A 19,320-nucleotide genomic window follows, 5' to 3' on the forward strand; every position below is an offset into this window, starting at 1 on the left:
ACTTCATATCACTCTGAAATGTTACGCCGAAATGTTTAATCAACGTGACTGTGTCAAGCGCTACACTACTAATGGAGTATTCAAACATTACGGGATTCTTTTTCCTATTCATCTGCATTAATTTACATATATCTATATTTAGAGTTAGCGGCCATTCTTTACACCAATTACAAATGCTGTCCAAGTCATCTTGTATCCTCCTACAGTCACTCAACGACGACACCTTCCCGTACACCACAGCATCATCAGCAAACAACCGCACATTGCTATCCACCCTATCCAAAAGATCATTTATGTAGAGAGAAAACAACAGCGGACCTACCACACTTCCCTGGGGCACTCCAGATGATACCCTCACCTACGATCACACTCACCATCTAGGACAACGTACTCGGTTCTATTACTCGAGAAGTCTTCGAGCTACTCACATATTTGGGAACCAATCCTATATGCTCGTACCTTAGTTAGGAGTCTGCAGTGGGGCACCGAGTCAAACGCTTTCCGGAAGTCAAGGAATATGGCATCCGTCTGATACTCTTCATCCATGGTTCGCAAGATATCATGTGAAAAAAGGGCGAGTTGCGTTTCGCAGGAGCGATCCTTTCTAAAACCGTGCTGATGCATGGACAGCAACTTCTCTGTCTCAAGGAAATTCATTATATTCGAACTGAGAATATGTTCGAGAATCCTGCAACAAACCGATGTTAAGGCTATTTGTCTGTAATTTTGAAGATCCGTCCTTCTACCCTTTTTATATACAGGCGTCAACTGCGCTTTTTTCCAGTCGCTCGGGACTTTACGTTGGGCAAGAGATTCACACAAATGCAAGCTAAGTAAGGAGCCAATGCAGTAGAGTACTCTCTGTAAAACCGAAGTTTGAAGTGTACTTTCTGTTTATGTCATCAGTCTTGTTACTGAACTGGAGTGTACCAATGGAGAACGTATACTGTCGCGACTGTAGAAATTGTTAATAATTTGAATTACATGTCAGATGAGAAAATGTTCATAATTTTAATTACATGTTAGATGATGACAGGCAGCTGAGAAAATGTTCATAATTTTAATTACATGTTAGGTGATGACAGGCAGCTGAGAAAATGTTCATAATTTTAATTACATGTTAGATGATGACAGGCAGCGAACATAGCTTTCAATTACATGGAACAGATGAGTGACAGACGGGATGAGATAACAAGTCTCACGTCAACTGAAAGCTATTTGCTTCTCAGCGGCTGTCCAGACACGCCAGTGAAGCCGGCCTCTGTGGCCGAGCGATTCTAGGCTCTCAATCCGGAACCGCGCTGCTGCTACGGTCGCAGGTTCGAATCCTCCCTCGGGCATGGATGTGTATGATGTCCTTAGGTTAGTTACGTTTAAGTAGTTCTAAGTCTAGGGGACTGATGACCTCAGATGTCAAGTCCCATAGTGCTTAGAGCCATTTGAACGCCAGAGAAGATTGCTCTTGACTGTTCGCCGAGACACAGGCGTTAGTGGTAGTCTTCCATTGAACGCACTGGAGAAATTTCCAGTGGAAATTAGAATGATAGTGAAACGTTAGGACTATCACAGGGAAAGCGTCCAATGGAATATTCCCTACAGATATCACAGAGTCCCATGCGCACACAGAATCAATGGAGAACGGAATAAAAGCTCAGGGAGGGGCAGATTAAAGGACAGTAATAACCAGAAGCAGTGGAAGAGACAGATTCACCTACTAATACGAACAACCGGGGTGTAGTGACGCTTCTCAGCCCCACCTGATAGGGCAAATAGACACTTAGGTTACCAGAAAACGATAACAGAATCTGATGGCCACAGGTCAACTGCAAGCTAAGTAGCAATTTGCAGTATTTACTGGAATAGCATTGAACAGAGACTGCTTGTCTCTGTCTCAACGAATTAAGTTAGAAGAATTTCAGTGAACAGCAGAAAAAAGTTGCTAATTGGCACTTGTCTCTTGTACTATAGGGCAAGTCGCCCTTAATTGATAGTGAATTATTTCAGAGTATTGCTGATTTATGACTTACGCGAAATTTGCAGTAGTTAGCAGACCGAGCGGCAGTAAAAACTCTCGTCTCTGATAAAGGCCCTTCCTAGGGATTATTGAAAGTATCTTACAGTGTGTTGAGGGGCTTTGGTTTGACACCTCAATAAACAGATATGGCCGGCCAGTGTGGCCGAGCGGTTCTAGGCGCTTCAGTCTGGAACCGCGTGACCGCTACGATCGCAAGTTCGAATCCTGCCTCGGGCATGGATGTGCGTGATGTCCTAGGATAGTTAAGTTTAAGTAGTTCTAAGTTCTAGGGGACTAATGACCTCAGAAGTTAAGTACCATAGTGCTCAGAGCCATTTGAAATTTTTTTTGTTTGAAAAACAAATAACGTAAGGGGTTTATCAGCACAATAATTCACTAATTTTTCTAAGGGGACGTTTCACGTTGACGATGCGGATGAAGACAAACAGTAAGTAGACAGGCACAACTAAAAAACACGGCGACAGTCTGGTTTCTGTACGCACAGATTAAAAACACAACTAGCGACAGTATGGTGGTTGTTCGGAACACCAACAGGGGACGCACAACACTGAACATTCACTTAAAACAGCACTATAGAGGCGACACGGCGGCAGATGGGGGTGGAGAGGGGGGAGGAGGACCCGGACCGATGAGGAGGAAAAAAGCGGGGGAGGAGAGGAAAAGAAAAAAGCGGGGAGCCGATGGAGGGAGAGGACATAGAAAAAGAGGGGGCAGGGCGGACGCGAGAAGGGGTGGGGAAGGCAGTGGAGGGGAAACCGTCTTTAATCTGAAACCAGACAAATATAAATTTCTCCCCATCAGCAAAGATGCTAGGTATAATACCAGACGGAAAGTTAAACTGGGCAGAGCACATAGCTACAACGTGCTAGAAGGCGTAAGCACTATTTCGAGTCCCGTAAAACTACAAAAAACTCTCGTATTTTCAAATATTGATTGCGGCTCTGTTAATCTGCAAGATATTTAGTGGTAATTTCGAGAGAAATATCGTGGCAATGATGAGGGCTACGTTCTAACCAGCCACAGAGAAGGTGCTGTGTGGCAGAATAAGCGGTAAAGTGAACAGCTGCTGCTACCCCAGAGACCACCGAAGCTTGCCCACAACTCATACACCTCCATACATACTATACATCTCCATACATACAGGGCGTTTCAAAGTCTATGCATGAAACATGTAAGGGCGATATATCATGTCATGGAACACAACTTTTGTCAGAGACAGAAGTCCGCTGACGCTTTCGAGTGACACCAGCCGCCCTTCAGAATTCGCCGGACGTGAGATAACCAGATTTCGCCGAACTAGCATAGCCCACTAACCAGGCGTGCAGTGTACTCTGTACCCAAGTAAATTGACAGAGTGATTTTCAACGATAGAACCGCAAGAATGAGCCCTCCGAGCGAAAAAAGATATTTTAGAAGCGAATCAAGAACTCAAATTTTGCTGGGCCGACCGCTTTCACTCAGATAAACAAAGTAAGAGCCTACAGAATATCAGACCAGCTATGTGGCTGGATTGAAGAGTTTTTAGCAAACAGATCACAGCATGTTGTTCTCAATGGAGAGACGTCTACAGACGTTAAATTGACCTATGACGTGCCACAGGGGAGTGTTATGGGACCATTGCTTTTCACAATATATGTAGATGACCTAGTAGACGGTGTCGGAAGTTCCATGCGGCTTTTCGCGGATGATGCTGTGGTATACAGAGAAGTTGCAGCATTAGAAAATTGTAGCGAAATGCAGGAAGATCTGCAGTGGATAGGCACTTGGTGCAGGGAGTGGCAACTGACCCATAACATAGACAAATGTAATGTATAGCGAATACATAGAAAGAAGGGTCCTTTATTGTATGATTATATGATAACGGAACAAACACTGGTAGCAGTTACTTCTGTAAAACATCTGGGAGTATGCGTACGGAACGATTTCAAGTGGAATGATCACATAAAATTAATTGTTGGTAAGGCGGGTGCCAGGTTGAGAGTCCTTAGAAAATGTAGTCCGTGAACAAAGGAGGTGGCTTACAAAACACTCGTCCGACCTATACTTGAGTATTGCTCATCAGTGTGGGATCCGTACCAGGTCGGGTTGACGGAGGAGATAGACAACATCCAAAGAAGAGCGGCGCGTTTCGTCACAGGGTTATTTGGTAAGCGTTACGGAGATGTTTAACGAACTCAAGTGGCAGACTCTGCAAGAGAGGCGCTCTGCATCGCGGTGCAGCTTGCTGTCCAGGTTTCGAGAGGGTGCGTTTCTGGATGAGGTATCGAATATATTGCTTCCCCCTACTTATACCTACCGAAGAGATCACGAATGTAAAATTAGAGAGATTCGAGCGCGCACGGAGGCTTTCCGGCAGTCGTTCTTCCCGCGAACCATACGCGACTGGAACAGAAAAGGGAGGTAATGACAGTGGCACGTAAAGTGCCCTCCGCCAAACACCGTTGGGTGGCTTGCGGAGTATAAATGTAGTTGTAGATGTAGATGTAGAGCAGACGACTGAATGATAGGCAACACACAGTGTGTATGACCGCCTCTGAGTGCCTATGTCCCGCCACCTCTCAGGGTCACAACCAGTTATGAAAGATGGCAAGTGTCGCCGGGAAGCGTTAGCAAACGTGTTGTCTCTAACAAAATTGTTCCCCATGACCTGATCTATCATTCCTCGACGGATGTCACAAAGACTTTCAAATAACTTGTATTATTGATTAAAGCCCCACACTGTGTTTTTCTCTCTTTATGAGAAGGTTAATTCCAGGAACTGCTATAAGGATTTTCGAACTACGAGGGAGGATCGCAAAGTAAGGCATAATAATTTTTTTCTCCCCTGGTACTGCACCGAAATGGTGAAATTTCGCGACAACATAGTTTGAAGCTTGCGCTACAAAGGATATTTTGTTTTCGTCTGCGGCTCTAGCGAGGCAACCCTGAACTAGGAAACAAACATGGTGTGCATGCTACTGCAGCGAAATGTAGTTCGATATTTGTGGGCCAAAGGCCGTAAACCGAGTGAAACTGACAGGGACATGCATGACGTGTATTGGGATGACTGTATTGATCGTAACAACGTCTCTAGATGGTGGCATTCTTCCAAGAGGTCCGTGTCAATCTTAGTGATTTGCCATGCTCCGGGAGGCCGGTAACAGCTGCAACATCGCAGATTGTTGCAGCCATTGAAGCAGCAATTTTGAACTACCGGAGTGAGCAACTGCGAACTTCATCGCAGCAGTTCACCATTTCCTGTGGTACGGTGTACGAGCTTGTTCATGACACGTGGAAATTCCGTAAAGTTAGTGCTCACCCCCATTCTGCTGCTGCCTACGCTAGCAACCCGCCAGCCAACCAAGACACCCACCCAAAACCTCACCCCAGAAATGACATCTCATCGCAATAACGGAAGCTACAGGTTGAACAGCTACAGTGGAACGGTATCTGGCAGGAAAAGCAGTAAATAGCTGCTTCAACTCCAGATAGCAGCAAAGCTTGACTACGATTTATATACACCTAAACATAAGTCTCCCACCATGATTTTCTGTCTGTATTCGAAGGTTAATCTCAGGAAAATTTGTAGTGATTTTGGTACAGTTGACACTAACACTATACTTACGAAGACGGGCCGGCCACTGTGGCCGAGCGGTTCTAGGCTCTTCAGTCTGGAATCGCGCGACTGCTACGGTCGTAGGTTCGAATCCTGCCTCGGGCATGGATGTGTGTGATGTACTTAGGTTAGTTAGGTTTAAGTATTTCTAAGTTCTAGGGGACTGATGACCTCAGGTGTTAAGTCCCATAGTGCTCAGAGCCCTCTGGACCATTTTGAAAGAGGAAAGTGTGTATATCATTTATTACCACTACACCAAGTAAGTCGTCCGGAAGCGGATACTTTAGAGTTGCCCATGCGAAACCCATGAACAATGGACCTTGCCGTTGGTGGGGAGGATTGCGTGCCTCAACGATACAGATAGCCGTACCGTAGGTGCAACCACAACGGAGGAGTATCTGTTGAGAGGCCAGACAAACGTGTGGTTCCTGAAGAGGGGCAGCAGCCTTTTCAGTAGTTGCAGGGGCAACAGTCTGGATGATTAACTGATCTGGCCTTGTAACACTAATCAGAACGGCCTTGCTGTTGTGGTACTGCAAACGGCTGAAAGCAAGGGGAAATTACAGCCGTAATTTTTCCCGAGGGCATGGAGCTTTACTGTATGGTTAAATGATGATGGCATCCTCTTGGGTAAAATATTCCGGAGGTAAAATAGTCCCCCATTCGGATCTCCGGGCGCGAACTACTCAGGAGGACGTCGATATCAGGAGAAGGAAAACTGTCGTTATACGGATCGGAGCGTGGAATGTCAGATCCCTTAATCGGGCAGGTAGGTTAGAAAATTTAAAAAGGGAAATGGATAGGTTAAAGTTAGATATAGTGGGAATTAGTGAAGTTCGGTGGCAGGAGGAACAAGACTTTTGGTCAGGTGAATACAGGGTTATAAATACAAAATCAAATAGGGGTAACACAGGAGTAGGTTTAATAATGAATAGGAAAATAGGAGTGCGGGTAAGCTACTACAAACAGCATAGTGAACGCCTTATTGTGGCCAAGATAGACACGAAGCCCACGCCTACTACAGTAGTACAATTTTATATGCCAACTAGCTCTGCAGATGATGAAGAAATTGATGAAATGTATGATGAGATAAAAGAAATTATTCAGGTAGTGAAGGGAGACGAAAATTTAATAGTAATGGGTGACTGGAATTCAACAGTAGGTAAAGGAAGAGAAGGAAACGTAGTAGGAAAATATGAATTAGGGCTAAGAAATGAAAGAGGAAGCCGCCTGGTAGAATTTTGCACAGAGCGTAACTTAATCATAGCTAACACTTGGTTCAAGAATCATGAAAGAAGGTTGTATACATGGAAGAACCCTGGAGATACTAGAAGGTTTTAGATAGATTATATAATGGTAAGACAGAGATTTAGGATCCAGGTTTTAAATTGTAAGACATTTCCAGGGGCAGATGTGGGCTCTGACCACAATCTATTGGTTATGAACTGTAGATTAAAACTGAAGAAACTGCAAAAAGGTGGGATTATAAGGAGATGGGACCCGGATAATCTGACTAAACCAGAGTTTGTACAGAGTTTCAGGGAGAGCATAAGGGAACAATTGACAAGAATGGGGGAAATAAATACAGTAGAAGAAGAATGGGTAGCTTTGAGGGATGAAGTAGTGAAGGCAGCATAGGATAGAGTAGGTAAAAAGACGAGGGCTAGTAGAAATCCTTGGGTGACAGAAGAAATATTGAATTTAATTGACGAAAGGAGAAAATATAAAAATGCAGTAAATGAAGCAGGCAATCGACAGGAAGTGCAAAATGGCTAAGCAGGCATGGCTAGAGGACAAATGTAAGGATGTAGAGGCTTATCTCACTAGGGGTAAGATAGATACTGCCTACAGGAAAATTAAAGAGACCTTTGGAGAAAAGAGAACCACTTGTATGAATATCAAGAGCTCAGATGGAAACCCAGTTCTAAGCAAAGAAGGGAAAGCAGAAAGGTGGAAGGAGTATATAGAGGGTCTATACAAGGGCGATGTACTTGAGGGCAATGTTATAGAAATGGAAGAGGATGTAGATGGAGATGAAATGGGAGATATGATACTGCGTGCAGAGTTTGATAGAGCACTGAAAGACCTAAGTCGAAACAAAGCCTCGAGAGTAGACAACATTCCATTAGAACTACTGACAGCCTTGGGAGAGCCAGTCCTGACAAAACTCTACCATCTGGTGAGCAAGATGTATGAGGCACGTGAAATACCCTCAGACTTCAAGAAGAATATAATAATTCCAATCCCAAAGAAAGCAGACGTTGACAGATGTGAAAATTAAAGAACTATCAGTTTAATAAAGGTTCAAATGGCTCTGAGCACTTTGGGACTTAACATCTGTGGTCATCAGTCCCCTAGAACTTAGAACTACTTAAACCTAACTAACCTAAGGACATCACACACATCCATGCCCGAGGCAGGATTCGAACCTGCGACCGTAGCAGTCGCGCGGTTTCGGACTGAGCGCCTTAACCGTGAGACCACCGTGGCCGGCTCAGTTTAATAAGTCACAGCTGCAAAATACTAATGCGAATTCTTTAGAGACGAATGGAAAAACTGGTAGAAGCCGACCTCGGGGAAGCTCAGTTTGGATTCCGTAGAAATATGGAAACACGTGAGGCAATACTGACCCTACGACTTATTTGAGAAGCTAGATTAAGAAAAGGCAAACCTACGTTTCTAGCATTTGTAGACTTAGAGAAAGCTTTAGACAATGTTGACTGCAATACTCTCTTTCAAATTCTGAAGATGACAGGGGTAAAATACAGGGAGCGAAAGGCTATTTACAATTTGTACAGAAACCAGATGGCAGTTATTAGAGTCGAGGGACATGAAAGGGAAGCAGTGGTTGGGAAGGGAGTGAGACAGGGTTGTAGCCTCTCCCCGATGTTGTTCAATCTGTGTATTGAGCAAGCAGTAATGGAAACATAAGAAAAATTCGGAGTGGGTATTAAAATCCATGGAGAAGAAATAAAAACTTTGAGGTTCACCAATGACATTGTAATTCTGTCAGAGACAGCAAAGGACTTGGAAGAGCAGTTGAACGGAGTGGACAGTGTCTTGAAAGGAGGATATAAGACGAACATCAACAAAAGCAAAACGAGGATAATGGAATGTAGTCGAATTAAGTCCGGTGATGCTGAGGGAATTAGATTAGGAAATGAGACACTTAAAATAGTAAAGGAGTTTTGCTATTTGGGGAGCAAAAAATTGATGATGGTCGAAGTAGAGAGGATATAAAACGTAGACTGGCAATGGCAAGGAAAGCGTTTTTGAAGAAGAGAAATTTGTTAACATCAAGCATAGATTTAAGTGTCAGGAAGTCGTTTCTGGAAGTATTTGTATGGAGTGTGGCCATGTATGGATGTGAAACATGGGCGATGAATAGTTTGGACAAGAAGAGAATAGAAGCTTTCGAAATGTGGTGCTACAGAAGGATGCTAAAGGTTAGATGGGTAGATCACATAACTAATGAGGAGGTACTGAATAGGATTGGGGAGAAGAGGAGTTTGTGGCACAACTTGACTAGAAGAAGGGATCGGTTGGTAGGACATGTTCTGAGGCATCAAGGGATCACCAAGTTTGTACTGGAGGGCAGCGTGGAGGGTAAAAATCGTAGAGGAAGGCCAAGAGATGAATATTCTAAGCAGATTCAGAAGAATGTAGGCTGCAGTAGGTACTGGGAGATGAAGAAGCTTGCGCAGGATAGAGTACCATGGAGAGCTGCATCAAACCAGTCGCAGGACTGAAAACCACAACAACAACAACATGTGAAACCGGGCAGAGTTGCTAGCATCTACGAAAAAAAGTGGCGTGGTGCGAGTAGGACTGCCGCACTGATGGTTCCGTACAAACTTAATTATGTACGCAGACAGTTCATACACTCCGGGAATCGAGGATCTCGGCCATTTTTGCCTGTTATCGACACTCATACTGGCAAGATAGCGCTCCCAGGGATTCCAAGACTTTCGAGAATCTTTTAATTTCAAGTTTGATGTGAGATATCATATGACAAAAGAAACATTTTTTTCGTAAGATATAATTAGGTGTAAACAGTTCCGGGTTTTTCTCTTCACTTGATTCTACAATTCTAGATCAACCGGAAGTACCCTGTAGATTTTCATGAATGAGTTTGCGAGTATCACAATAATTGACCTTAATGGCCGTATCTTTTGATTACAGTGACTTAGAAATTTAAATTTATTACACAGTCAGTGGACTGCAGACCTTGGTATCTGACATAAATTTCAATCTGATATGTTTACCCTTACTGAGAAATAAAAACGGTTTTTAATCGAACAGTTAGACAGACAGACAGATGGATTCTTTAAGGATTCCGTTTTTACCGAAGGAATCCTAAAAAACAATGATATCTGCATTTATCTTGTACTTTCCCCTTACCCCATTACAAATGGGTACCATTCTCTCCAGTCAAATCTTCCTCACTTCACATACCCCGTACCTGGTGCATTCTACCCACATTCCTCCCTTTCAAAACTTGTTATATCAGAAAATCCCTTTTTACACTCATATACCTTTTTGTATCTACTATTGACAGTATTATTGTTATTACTATCATTGCTATTGTTACTATTTCAGTTACTATTATTATTATTATTAGAAGCAGCACCAGCACCATCAGTAATATTAGTACCACTATTATTACGCTATTCTTTCTTAGTCAGTATTGTTATGTGCAGTGTCGTTAGATACTTCAAATTTTGTTTCAAATCATCATTAGTTCTGACGCTACAATTGTAATATTGTTTACCGTAAGTAGGGTTGTAAGGCCGTTTGAGACACCCTGTCACAAGACAGTCGCGTAATGTGATGTGATGTCACATCCGGTCAAGTAATGTGACATCACAACCCGCCACAATGAAACCACACCCATCTACGAGATAGCTTGGCAGGAAACTTTCGGATTACGCCATGTGTCAAACAAACCCAATTGTGTCTTCTATGTGGACCAGAAATGTGTAATCTAAGCTCATGTTTCAACCTGTGCTCAAGTCAGCCAAAAAAAGCCATTACAAAATGCGTAAGCCAAACAGAGACCAGAGTCTATATGAAAAACAGAGGACCTGAGTGATAACTATTTCATATTCAACTTATTGGTACTTCTCCCACATTCTGTACCGCTTACTTTCCCAAAAAGAGAAGGGGAAATCAAAGTTATGTGAAGGACGGAGGCACGTGCATATGCTGTTTTAGAACCTTGGAAGATCCCAACTTTTGTTACGTCAGGAATGGAGGACATTTCAAATACTGAGTATAGCTCATGAACAATATACAGTCGAGAGGAGTCAGTATATCACTGCATTGATAAACGTGTATACATCATTTAACGTTCTGTACAACCCTACAGATATCGTTATTTACTCCATTTAGAGGGGGAGCTGTTCTATAATTCACTTCATGCCTGTTTATCCACAGTATTTGTCTTCGGCAAGTGTGAAGTGACAGAAAAGAATAGGGATTGTTCTTACATAAAATTAGGGGGATACTATTTAAAAAGTACATTAATTGTTAACTTCTCGATTCAAAGTAAATAACAGATTTCCACTAACGCTGAGTTCAGATAGTATATCACGTTTCACTAAACAGAGTACATTAAATAATTAATTCGGATATGGTCTAATCTACATCTACGTCTACATCAACACTACGCATCCTACCTGACGGTGTGTGACGGAGGGGTGCTTGTGGTACCACTAACTGATCAACCCTTCCCTGTTCAGCTAGCGAAAAGTGCACGGGAAGAACGATTGTCGATAAGCCTATGTCATCATCATCATCATCAGCCAATTCAATCATTAAATGATGTGGCCTCTTCGAGTCGTGGATTCAGGTAGGCTTTCAGCAGTCTTCTCCAAGTGGGACGGTCTTGGGCAGTTCTCTTCCAGGTGTTACCAGCGATCTTCTTGATGTCTTTGTCCCATCTGTCTGGTGGTCTTCCTCTAGGCCTCCGGTGCTCGCTCAGACTCCACTCCAGTACTAGCTTCGTCCATCTGTTGTCTTTTCTTCTTGCGACGTGGCCAACCCACTGCCATTTCAAGGAACCTACTGTCTCTAAGATGTCATTAACCTTCGTCACAGACCGGATGTCATCTGCCCTTTCCCTGTCCTTTCTTGTATAGCCCAGCATTGATCTCTCCATGGCTCTCTGTGCTGTCCCTAGTTTCCCTTTTGTAAATGAGTTCAGTGTCCATGTATCGCAGCCATACGTCATTACAGGAAGAATGCATTGATCAAATACTGCTATGTATTGGCTCTAATTTATCGAATTTTCTCATTTTGATCATTTCGCGAGTCGTATGTTTGATGATGTACGTACTCTCTCGAAATTTCAATAGTAAAACTCTTCGTGATGCACAACGCCTCTCTTGTAACGTCTACCAATGCAGTTTGTTGAGCACATCTATAACAATATCGCGCCTACTAAACGATCCCGTGAGGAAATACACCGCTTTTCGTAGAGTCTTCTCTAGCTCTCCTATCAGTCCTACGTGGTAAGGATCCCAGATTACTTAAGAATGGGTTCAACAAGCGCCTTGTAAGCCACTTCTTTAGTGGATATTTACATTTCCTACAGAATCTTCCTATGAATCTGAGTATGGCATCTGCTTTCCCTGCTGCTTGTTTTACGTGGTCATTCCACCTAAGGTCGTACCTGATAGATGTTATTAGGTATCTTACAGTGGTTACTGTTTCCAGCCATTTGTCACAAAGGGTGTAGTTGTACAGTAGTGGATTTCTTTTCCTACGTATGCGCAATACGTTACGTTTATTTACGTTCGGCCTCAACTGTCAGTCCCCGCACCATTCGTCAGTCCTCTGCAGGTTGTGCTTCAAATCGTTACTGTCTTCTGGCGCCAAAACTAATTACAGGTCGTAACACAAGCTGAAATTACAGCAGTGAGCAGGTGGCTCGCACAGGTGTCAGGAGCCTGGTGAATCGTGTCTAACCATACAACACATGCAACACGTCTGCTGCGAACTGTTTTCTACTGCTCATGGCAGTTAACGTAGAACAGTTTGAATGTTAAAATGCAAACGAGTTATAAATAGAATAAATATATTACTTTACATAACTGTCCACCTATCTGACGAGAATATTTCACACCAATGTCATCAACTTCATTCTGCATTTAGTTCCCTATAAAGACCAACAATGTTCGATCTTAGAATACGCATCTGTATTCCGCAGTGGGTTCATCGGTTCTACTACCCAAAGCCCCTACAAACAACGATATACTACGCTTTTCTCAATTTCGGACAAATATGAACTAAAAGAGACTAGTTCCTGTGCTTGCTTTGATGCAACATCTAGTAGTATTTCCACCGGCACCCTCTTCACTGTAAATACATTGAGCTGGTATAGGCATGCATATTCAAACACAGAGATATGTAAGCAGGCACTGTTATTTTAATAACAGTGTAGCGCAGAGTACCGCCGTTGCTATAGATACCTGTATCAACCCTCGTATCGTACAGGCTTCTGTTTCTTTTGATTAGAACAGCTCAGAGTCGGCTAGACCGTCAGTAAGGGTGCACCGCGAGTTCCTGCTGCTAATAAGGCGAGTGCACCGTTCGTTTGTTACATATTTTTACGAGCTTAAACAGGAGCGACTTCAGGAATGGATAGGAACTGTGATTGCTGTGTACACATGGGAGCCGAATTGTTGACCTTCACTCACAGCTCCAGGCTGTGTTGGCTTCTCTCATATAGCTTGAGGCTGCTGCCAAGGGGCATCACTGTGGGGTATGCGAGGGACGCCAAGCACGTCCCATGTGTTCCCCGATCGGTCCACTGCTGTGGCTGCCCCAGGTAGTGCCTGCAATGAGGTTGTTCCCTCACCCGTGGTCGATTGGGAGATCATTCCAAACTCTGGCAGGCAGCGAAAGGCTTTCGGAGGGGCCGACCGTAGGGCCTCCTCAGTTCGTTTAACGAACAGGTTTCGGGTGTCATCTTTGTCTGACGAAGTTTGTGAGCCAGATGCAGTCATCCACCCTGTTCCAGAGGAAGCTTCTTGGCCCGTAAGGTCTGGGCATTCACAAAGGGTGGGTTTCCTGGTAATTGGGAGCCCCATCATTAGGTGTGCAATGGGGCCTCTTAGGAATATGGCTTCGAAGGAGGGGAAGGAACCCATTGTGCACTCCGTGAGCATACCCAGGGGCGGGAGTCTTTCTGGATGTTGAAAGGGTGCTTCCAAATGCAATGAAGAACACAGGATGCAGCCAGCTGCAGGTGGTGGCCCATGTCGGTACCAATGACGTGTTTTGCTTTGGATTGGAGGAGATTCTCTCTGCTTTCGGGCAGTTAGCGAAAATGGCAAAGACTGCCAGGATTGCTTGCAAGACTAAGACGGAGCTCACGTCCTTTGGTGCAGAGCCGAATGGAGGGTCTGAATCAGATGTTCAGGCAGTTCTGTTACCGTGTAGGCTGCAGATTCCTTGACTTGCGCCGTCGGGTGGTTGGTTTCTGAGTTCCACTTAATAGGTCAGGAGTCCACTATACACAGGAGACGGTTACACGGGTAGCGGGGGCTGTGTGGAAGGGACTGGGTGGGTTTTAGGTTAGAGGATCTCAGGAAACCACAGAAAGAACGTCCGTCCAAAATGGGGCAGGTAAACCACAGTAACGTAGTTGTAGAAACTACCGGTATTGTAGTTGTAAATTGTCTAGCTGTGTTGGGAAAGAACCAGAGCTCCAAGCCCTAATAGAAATCATAGAAGCTCAAATAGTTATATGTATGGAAAGCTGGCTAAAGCTGGAAATAAGATCAGCCGAAATTTTTTCAAACGACCTATTAGTGTCCAGAAAGGGTAGATTAATTACAGTTGGTGGTGGATTATTTATTGCTGTCAGAAGTAGTTCGCCTTGAAGTGAAATTGAAATAAATAGTTCCTGCGAAATTGTATGGGTAGAGGTTATACTTGACAATCGGACTAAACTATTAATTGGATCGTTTTACCGACCCCTCGACTCTGAAGATATAGTTTCTGGACAGTTCAAAGAAATCTTGAGTCTCATTTCAAATAGGTACCCCACTCACTCATACAATTATAGTCGGTGGTGACTTCAATCTACCTCGGCTGAGCGTTCCTAGGCGCTTCAGTCCGGAACCGCTCGACTGCTACGGTCGCAGGTTCGAGTCCTGCCTCGGGCATGAATGTGTGTAATGTCCTTAGGTTAGTTAGATTTAAGTAGTTCTAAGTCTAGGGGACTGATAACCTCAGATGTTAAGTCCCATAGTGCTCAGAGCCGTTTGAACCATTTGAACCATTCAATCTACCCTCGATACGTTGGAAAAATTATACGTTTAAAGCCGGCGGCAGACAAAAAACGTTCTCCGAAATTGTACTGCATGCTTTCTCAGAAAATTATTTTGAACAATTGAGAGTGTAATGGCCTATGGGTGGAATTGGATTTAGGCCCTTTTTCAGTCGAAGTGCTAAATCGATACCTCTGTATGTGAATTATCCACACAGAAAATTTCAGCTCAATATCTTTGGTGTAGTCTAAGTAATCAACTTAAGAAGGCAGTGGATTACAGGCAGTTGTCGCCTTTTTTACTGCCTATAGGGTATTGTATCGGCTCTGAGCTGTGTTGCGTGTTAACTTGTGTGATACAGTGAGTGAAGTGAGTGGTAATGAGTCAGAAAATGACTTTACAGACAAAAAGAAGAAAAGAAACAGTGGGAAAAGTTATAGAAGAAAGTTATGGAAGAGGGTTGAAGAAAGAAGAGTATGTCATAATCCTTAAACAATGCAGGGAGAAACCAGAGCCATTTCAAAAGTCATTGACGAAATTGGGCTTATTATAGATTGCAAGAAAAGTTTAATGAGCTTCTCATCAAAGCCACAGGGGAAATTTCCTTTCCAGTTGCAGTCATACGTTAGGATGCACTTTGGCAGTGATACACAATCGGTGCTTCAGAATCCCAATGGAAGGTTTATATCGTTTAAGTTCATTAAAGAAATCAACAAGACTCCCTGAATATATTTCATTCTTGTCATTAACAGAGAAACCAACTGTAGCAGCAGCAAAGTTGAAGGACATTCAAGACCTGTTGCGCTTTCTTCCTGATACAGTAAAAGGGTGGTATGAGGAACTTCTTGACCGCGTGAACAGTGAAGAAGCTACTGATCCTGAACAGGACCATAAACTATAATGGCCATGAATATATATTTTTTGTTAATGTACAGTTTAACTGGGTAATAAAATAATAAAAGCAATTTTCAACCCACTTTTCATGATGTTTTGTAGAGGTATCATGGTTTGATGGAGAAATGGCATAAACCATTCATCACATTTTGGATAATATATCAGAAATGAAATATCTACAGTAGTAAGGAATGATTCTGTATTCTAAAAGTATGGTCTAAAACAGAATTATTACATCATTGAAATATAACTGTTTTTCAACAAATTATAAACATGCAAATCTTCAGCTCCCTTTTACCGGAAATGCACTTTTCAGACTTACGCCCATCGTCCATCAAACTCCTCAATTGGTTCATGAGCCCACTCGAAGCGTAAATGGTTGCGAAAGCATGCTTGACCTCTTAGCAACAAATAATCCTGGACAAATAGGGAGTATCGTGACGAATACAGGGATTAGCAAACACTAGGCAGTTGCTGCTAGGCTGAGTACCGTAACACCTACAACCATCAAAAAGAAACGCAAAGTACATCTATTTAAAAAAGCTGATAATATGCACTTAACGCCTTTTTAAGAGACGATCTCCACTCCTTCTGATCTGATCACCTGAGCGTAGAAAAGATGTGGAATGATTTCAAAGAGATAGTAGTGACGGCAGTTGAGAGATATAAACCACATAAATTAATAAGTGATGGTACTGATCCCCCATGGTACTCAAAACTGGTCAGATCGCTGTTGCAGAAGCAACGAAAAAAGCATGCCAAATTTAAGAGAACGCAAAACACCAAGATTTGCAAAGTTTTGCAGAAGTTGGAATTATAGCGCGTACTTAAATGCGAGATGCTTTTTATAGTTTCCACAACGGAACTCTGTCTCGGAATCTGGCAGAAATTCCAAAGACATTCTGGTCATACATAAACCACACCAGTGGTATGGGGCAATCAGTACCTTCACTCCGCGATAACAACAGTGAAGTCTCTGATGACAGTGCCACTAAAGCAGAGTTATTAAACACGGTTTTCCGAAACTCCTTCACCAAAGAAGACGAAGTAAATATTCCTGAATTTCAATCAAGAACAACTGCCAAGATGAGAAACATAGAAGTAGATATCCTCGGTGTAACAAAGCAGCTTAAATCACTTAATAAAGGCAAGGCCTCCAGTCCAGATTATATACCAGTCAGGTTCCTTCCAGAGTATGCTGATACGATAGCTCCATATTTGTCAATTATATACAACCGCTCGCTCACAGAAAGTTCCGTACCTAAATACTGGAAAATTGCTCAAGTCACACCAATACCCAAAAAGGGAAGTAGGAGTAACCCGCTGAATAACGGGACTATATCATTAAGTCGATTTGCAGTATTGTTTTGGAACATATACTGTATTCGAACATTATGAATTACCTCGATGAAAATGATTTATTGACACATAGTCCGCACGGATTCATAAAATATCGTTCTTGTGAAAAACTACTAGCCATTAATACTCATGAATTAATGAGTACTATCGACAGAAGATGTCAAATTTATTCCATATTTTTTGATTTCTAGAAGGCTTTCGACACCGTTCCTCTCAAGCCTCCTCTAACCAAACTGCGTGGCTATGAAATACCGCCTCAGTTGCTCGACTGGCTTCGTGATTTCCTGTGAGAAAGGTCACAATTCGTAGTAACAGATGGAAAGTCATCGAGTAACACAGAATTAATATCCGGGGTTCTCCATGGAAGAGTTATAGTCCCTCTATTGTTCCTGGTCTATATTAACGACATAGGAGACAATCTGAGTAGCCGTCTTGATTGTTTGCAGGTGATGCTGTCATTTACCGCCTTGTAAAGTCATCAGATGACCAAAACGAATAGCAAAATGATTTAGATAAGATATCTGTATGGTGCGGAAAGTGGCAATTGACATGAATAAAGAAAAGTGTGAGTTTATTCACATGAGTGCTACTAGAAATACGCTAAATTTCGATTACGCGATAAATCACACAAATCTGAAGGCTGTAAATTCAACCAAATATTTAGGGATTACAATTACAAATAACCTAAATTGGAACGATCACATAGACAATATTGTGGGTAGAGCAAACCAGACTGCGATTCATTGCCAGAACACTTAGAAGGTGCAACAGGTCTACTAAAGAGACTGCTTATACCACGCTTGTCCGCCCTATTCTTGAGTATTGCTGTGCGGTGTGGGATCCGCATTAGGTGTCACTGGCGAATGACATCGAAAAAGTTCAAAGAAGGGTGGCTCGTTTTGTACTATCGCGAAATAGGGGAGAGAGTGCCACAGACATGATACGTGAATTGGAATGGCACATCATTAGAACAAAGGCGTTTTTCGTTCGACGGGGTCTTCTCATGAAATTTCAGTCACTAGTTTTCTCCTCCGATTGCGAAAACATTCTGTTGGCACCCACCTACAAAGGGAGAAACGATCATCATGATAAAATAAGAGAAATCAGGGCTCGCACCGGAAAATTTAAGTGCTCGTTTTTCCCGCGCACCGTTCTAGAGTGGAACGATAGAGAGACAACTTGAAAGTGTTTCATTGAACCCTCTGCCAAAAACTTTATTTTGAACAGCAGAGTAATCACGTCGATGTTGATAGATGTAGAATACGGCGCTGCGGTCGGCAACGCCTACTTGAGACAACAAGTATCTGATACGTCTAATACGACTCTGACAGGTGACACGTACGTAAGCATCCTGTCTGATCACCTGCATCCATTCATGTCCATCGTGCATTCCTACTGATGTGAGCAATTACAGCAGGACAATGCGGCACCCCAAACCACCAGAATTGCTACAGAGTGGCTCCAGGACCACTATTCTGAGTTTAAACACTTCCGCTGGCCACCAAACCCCCCAGACGTGAACGATATTGAGCATATCTGGGATGCCTTGCAATGTGCTGTTCATAAGAGATCTCCAACCCTTATGGATTTATGGACAGTCCTGAAGGATTTAAGGTGTCAGTTTCTCCAGCACTACTTCAGACACTAGTCGGCTCCATCCCACGTCGTGCTGCGGTACTTCTGCGTGCTTCTGGGCCATGCACAGTGTTAGGCAGGTGCACCAGTTTCTTAGGCTCTTCAGTGTAATTTCATTGTTTTCCGGTAAAGAACACCCTTATTTCTCTAATAACTATTTAAAACGGTTATCAGTCATAATAACAACTGATTTTACTAGTTTTTTCAATACTTACATTGAAAGACTATGGTAACTAACTAAAGTGAAATGCTAATGAAATTAACGCTCTCGTGTCTGGGCTCATGTGACTTCCCCACTATTCACAAACAACGTTATAGTTCCCGTCATGAAACAATAAACCATACGTACGCCATCTGTCCAGAAAAGTTACGGGACTAACTTTACTCGTGGCACATAGGAGACGTCAGTTCAGTAACTATGATGGAAGCGTAAGCGAACAACTGTAAGCAACACATGACATTCGACCATTCGGCTGTGAGCAGCAGTGTTAAGCAGTGGGTGTGGGACTATGGTATGTCTACGT

Source organism: Schistocerca americana, chromosome 1 (assembly GCF_021461395.2).
Source record: "Schistocerca americana isolate TAMUIC-IGC-003095 chromosome 1, iqSchAmer2.1, whole genome shotgun sequence".
In the NCBI taxonomy this organism is placed as follows: Eukaryota; Metazoa; Arthropoda; class Insecta; order Orthoptera; family Acrididae; genus Schistocerca; species Schistocerca americana.